Genomic DNA, 6127 nt, shown 5'->3' on the forward strand with positions numbered 1-6127 from the left:
CTGTATCTAACCCCATACTGTACCTGTCCTGGGAGTGTTTGATGGGGACAGTGTAGAGGGAGCTTTACTCTGTATCTAACCCCATACTGTACCTGTCCTGGGAGTGTTTGATGGGACAGTGTAGACGGAGATTTACTCTGTATCTAACCCCATACTGTACCTGTCCTGGGAGTGTTTGATGGGGACAGTGTAGACGGAGATTTACTCTGTATCTAACCCCCGTACTGTACCTGTCCTGGGAGTGTTTGATGAGGACAGTGTAGAGGGAGCTTTACTCTGTATCTAACCCCATACTGTACCTGTCCTGGGAGTGTTTGATGGGGACAGTGTAGACGGAGATTTACTCTGTATCTAACCCCCGTACTGTACCTGTCCTGGGAGTGTTTGATGGGGACAGTGTAGACGGAGATTTACTCTGTATCTAACCCCCGTACTGTACCTGTCCTGGGAGTGTTTGATGGGGACAGTGTAGACGGAGATTTACTCTGTATCTAACCCCCGTACTGTACCTGTCCTGGGAGTGTTTGATGGGGACAGTGTAGACGGAGATTTACTCTGTATCTAACCCCCGTTTTTTTTTTTTTTTTTTTTTTTTTTTTTGAGTGTTTGATGGGGACAGTGTAGAGGGAGCTTTACTCTGTATCTAACCCCTGTGCTGTACCTGTCCTGGGAGTGTTTGATGGGACAGTGTAGAGGGAGCTTTACTCTGTATCTAACCCCCGTGCTGTACCTGTCCTGGGAGTGTTTGATGGGACAGTGTAGAGGGAGCTTTACTCTGTATCTAACCCCCGTACTGTACCTGTCCTGGGAGTGTTTGATGGGGACAGTGTAGACGGAGATTTACTCTGTATCTAACCCCCGTACTGTACCTGTCCTGGGAGTGTTTGATGGGGACAGTGTAGAGGGAGATTTACTCTGTATCTAACCCCCGTACTGTACCTGTCCTGGGAGTGTTTGATGGGGACAGTGTAGAGGGAGATTTACTCTGTATCTAACCCCATACTGTACCTGTCCTGGGAGTGTTTGATGGGACAGTGTAGACGGAGCTTTACTCTGTATCTAACCCCGTACTGTACCTGTCCTGGGAGTGTTTGATGGGACAGTGTAGAGGGAGATTTACTCTGTATCTAACCCCGTACTGTACCTGTCCTGGGAGTGTTTGATGGGACAGTGTAGACGGAGATTTACTCTGTATCTAACCCCATACTGTACCTGTCCTGGGAGTGTTTGATGGGGACAGTGTAGACGGAGATTTACTCTGTATCTTTCACTTTTGTCTTGTGATAATTGGCAATAACCTGAGTTTCTTCTCTCTCCCTGGAGACTGGTGACTCATTTTCAGATCCGAATTCTGATTGGCCGCACTGAGTCTCGGAGCTGACTTTCTGTGTTGTTTGATTGAATACAAGGAGCAGACCATTCGGCCCATCGAGTCTGCTCTCCCATTCCATATCATTTTAGCTGATCATCGGATTCAATTCCACTTTCCCACCCACCGTATCCCCAGATTCCCTGAGAGACCAAAAATCTCTCTATCCCAGCCTTACATGTATTCAGTAACGGAGCATCCACAACCCTCTAGGGTAGAGAATTCCAAAGATTCACAACTCTCTGAGTGAATTAATTTCTCCTCATCTCAGTCCTGAATGATCGGTCCCTTATCCTGAGACTGTTCCCCCGTGTTTTAGATTCCCCGACCAGTGGAAACAATCTCTCAGTGTCTACCCTATCCAGTCCCTTCAGAATCTTATATGTCTCAGTGAGATCACCTTTCATTCATCTAAACTCCAGAGAATACAGGCCCAATTTACTCAGTCTCTCTTCATCGGGCCAACCTCCCTCATCCCAATTTAGTAAATCTTCACTGCACTGCCTCCAGTGCAAGTATATCCTTTCTGAAATGTGGAGACCAAAACAGCACACAGTTTTCCAGATGTGGTCTCACCAAAACCCGGTACAATTGTAACAAGATTTCTTTATTCCTGTCCTCCAATCCCTTTGTAATAAAAGCCCTTTCTCCCTGTCTCTCATCTCTGTCTCTCTCTGTTTACATCTCTGTCTTTCTCCCATTATCTGGAGCCAATCGGTATCCCAGACAGAGGGGGTGAATGGGTGATGGTGTTTCCTCTCTCTCTCTGCTCCTGGGGGTCCCAGACAGAGGGGGTGAGGGTGTTTCCTGGGGTCTGGTGGGGAGTCAGTCTGTGGGATCACTCTGACCTTTCACTCTCTGGGTTCTTTCCCCCTCTCCCCAGTGTAGGGCTCAGTCCAGGTCTTGCTGCCCATGTTGTATTTCTCCACAATTGCTTTCAGTTTCACATTGAGATTTTGCACCTTCTAATCAGCTGTTAAACAACCTGCTCTGGATTTCCCCTTCCTGCTTTATAAATACCTCCTACACACAGACTCCGGTTCACAGAAACAGATCACCAACACACTCAATCATGACCGAGTTCGCTCCGTGTAAGCTGGAGGTTTTCGCCCAGCCTGTGAGTACCAACTTCAGATTGAAACTTTACAGACAGGGACTGAGGTTCCACACTGGCTGTAATCGAGAGATTGTGTTCAAAATGTGCTGCAGATTATTGCTGTTTAGATTCAGCTTCTAGATTGTGTGAAATAGTCATTTATAAAATCACCAAAGTGACATCTTCCGTGAAGCAGAACAAATGAGGCGGAAAAATAGAGACTGGAGAAGCTGGGATTGTTCTCCTTAGAGCAGAGAAGGTTAAGAGGTGATTTAATCGGGACGTTCAGAATGACGAGGGGGTTTCGATGGAGTAAATCAGGAGAAACTGTTTCCAGTGACAGGAGGGTCGGTAACCAGAGGGACACAGATTTAAGATAATGGGTAAAAGAAGCAGAGGGGGGAGATGAGGGGAAATGTTTTTTAACACAGTGAGTTGTTGTGATCTGTCTCTCTCTTTGATCTCTCGCATTCTCTCTCTCTCTCTTTTCCTGTTTCTCCCATTGTCTTTCTATTTGTCTCGAACGTACGTCTTTCCAGTCCCTCTCTCTCTGTTTCTTTATTTCTCTCTCTCTATCACTTTTTCTTTGTAGCTCAATTTCTGCAATTATCTATCGGGTAGGGAGGGGCGGATCCAGCGGCGGGGCCAGTTATGTGGGTGTGCGGCCAGTTCAGTCGATGGATCCAGGAGATGTTTGGATGGTGCAGCAGCTTGGGATATCATGGGGAAACCCAGGCGCCGGTGGTGTTACACAGAACCCACCGACATTTAAACATCCCCTCATCTGTTACACTGCCTCGGAACACTGCTCCCAGATAGTGAGGGTATAAACCCAAGCCTGAAACGTGTCCCCTCGTCCATCAATGAGAAAACCCAGCTCTGAATCTTCACTGTGTATGGGATGTGGCCAGAATCACAGTTCTCCTTCGAGCAGAGAAGGTTAAGAGGTGATTTAATCGGGGCGTTCAGAATGTGGAGGGGTTTTGATGGGCGTTATTAATTTGTTTGTGTATTCCCGACAGCTCTACCAGCCTGATGCCCAGCCCAGTGTCCAGCCTGACCTCCCACAGGCAAAGGGTATCAACACCACCCATCTGGGAGCCCAGGTTGAGAAGGTAGTGCCCTCGTGCTCGAACCCAAAGCAAGTCCACTTCCAGGTGGGAAGCTGTAATGGCCGGAACTTCCCGCTGATGGTCAGTCCCTTCACCAGTGTAAAGGAGCTGAAGGTGAAGATTGAGGAGCAAACTGGAATCCTCGCTAAGAGCCAGATCCTGTACGTCAAGTATCAGACCCTCAAAGATGGGAAACTCCTGAACAATTATCAACTGAAGGGGATCAACAACCTCCTTGTGATTCACAAGGTTTGGGGGGGTTAATATGATGTGGAGGAGTTAGAGGAAAGCTGGAGTCCAGCTCTGAGCACACTGTATAACTGTTCATTACTCTGTCTCAATGGAAACTAACTTGCTCATAAAGTGAATCAAACACAAAATGAATCGTCTCTAAATTAACCGTCACTACATCGGGGACAACACATGGGGGGAACGGGTGCTTGTAAACCACAGTGAGGAGCCAGCTGCATTCAAAACATGGCTGCAAAAAGAGCAGGATTGGCAATGAAATATTACAGGACCTGACATATTTAGTAAAGAAGGGGAAGGAAGCAGGGCCGGGGTAGATGTATGTGTCTGAGCGTGAATAAAAGGAGCAGAACGAACATTCAGAATTATGGAATGGTTACAGCACAGAAGGAGGCCATTCATCCCGTCTTTTCTGTACTGACCCTCTGCAAGAGGACCTCACCCAGTCCCACACTACCGCCTTTTCCAGTAGCCCTGCAAATGACTTCAGATAATTCTCCAATTCCCTTTGTAAAGGCACGATTGAATCTGCCTCCACCCCACTCTCAGGCAGAGCATTCCAGATCCAAAACACTCAATACGGAAAAATGTTTTTACTCAAGTCACCTCTGCTTCTTTACTGAGGGAGTGCCGCACTATCGGACGGTCAGTACTGAGGGAGTGTCACACTATCGGAGGGTCAGTACTGAGGGAGTGTCACACTATTGGAGGGTCAGTACTGAGGGAGTGCCACAATATCGGAGGGTCAGTACTGAGGGAGTGCCACACTATCGGAGGGTCAGTACTGAGGGAGTGCCACACTATCGGAGGGTCAGTACTGAGGGAGTGCTGCACTGTTGGAGGGTCAGTACTGAGGGAGTGTCACACTATCGGAGGGTCAGTACTGAGGGAGTGTCACACTATCGGAGGGTCAGTACTGAGGGAGTGCCACACTATCGGAGGGTCAGTACTGAGGGAGTGCCACACTATCGGAGGGTCAGTACTGAGGGAGTGCCACACTATCGGACGGTCAGTACTGAGGGAGTGCTGCACTGTTGGAGGGTCAGTACTGAGGGAGTGCTGCACTGTCGGAAGTTCCGTACTGAGGGAGTGCAGCACTGTTGGAGGGTCAGTACTGAGGGAGTGCCACACTATCGGACGGTCAGTACTGAGGGAGTGCTGCACTGTTGGAGGGTCAGTACTGGGGGAGTGCTGCATTGTCGGAGGATCAGTACTGAGAGAGTGCAGCACTGTTGGAGGGTCAGTACTGAGGGAGTGCTGCACTGTCGGATGGTCAGTACTGAGGGAGTGCTGCACTGTCGGACGGTCAGTACTGAGGGAGTGCTGCATTGTCGGAGGATCAGTACTGAGGGAGTGCTGCACTGTCGGAGGGTCAGTACTGAGGGAGTGCCGCACTATCGGACGGTCAGTACTGAGGGAGTGCTGCACTGTTAGAGTGTCAGTACTGAGGGAGTGCTGCATTGTCGGAGGATCAGTACTGAGGGAGTGCTGCACTGTCGGAGGGTCAGTACTGAGGGAGTGCTGCACTGTTGGAGGGTCAGTACTGAGGGAGTGCTGCACTGTTGGAGGGTCAGTACTGAGGGAGTGCTGCACTATCGGACGGTCAGTACTGAGGGAGTGCAGCACTGTTGGAGGGTCAGTACTGAGGGAGTGCTGCACTGTCAGAGGGTCAGTACTGAGGGAGTGCTGCACTATCAGAGGGTCAGTACTGAGGGAGTGCTGCACTGTTGGATGTTCAGTACTGAGGGAGTACTGCTCTTTCGGAGGTTCAGTACTGAGGGAGTGCTGCACTGTTGGATGTTCAGTACTGAGGGAGTGCTGCACTGTCAGAGGGTCAGTACTGAGGGAGTGCTGCACTATCAGAGGGTCAGTACTGAGGGAGTGCTGCACTATCAGAGGGTCAGTACTGAGGGAGTGCTGCACTGTTGGATGTTCAGTACTGAGGGAGTGCTGCACTGTCAGAGGGTCAGTACTGAGGGAGTGCTGCACTATCAGAGGGTCAGTACTGAGGGAGTGCTGCACTGTTGGATGTTCAGTACTGAGGGAGTACTGCTCTTTCGGAGGTTCAGTACTGAGGGAGTGCTGCTCTGTCAGAGGGTCAGTACTGAGGGAGTGCTGCACTGTTGGATGTTCAGTACTGAGGGAGTGCTGCACTGTCAGAGGGTCAGTACTGAGAGAGTGCTGCACTGTTGGATGTTCAGTACTGAGGGAGTGCTGCACTGTCAGAGGGTCAGTACTGAGGGAGTGCTGCACTATCAGAGGGTCAGTACTGAGGGAGTGCTGCACTGTTGGATGTTCAGT

This window comes from Heterodontus francisci, chromosome 28 (assembly GCF_036365525.1).
Source record: "Heterodontus francisci isolate sHetFra1 chromosome 28, sHetFra1.hap1, whole genome shotgun sequence".
NCBI classification, from domain to species: domain Eukaryota; kingdom Metazoa; phylum Chordata; class Chondrichthyes; order Heterodontiformes; family Heterodontidae; genus Heterodontus; species Heterodontus francisci.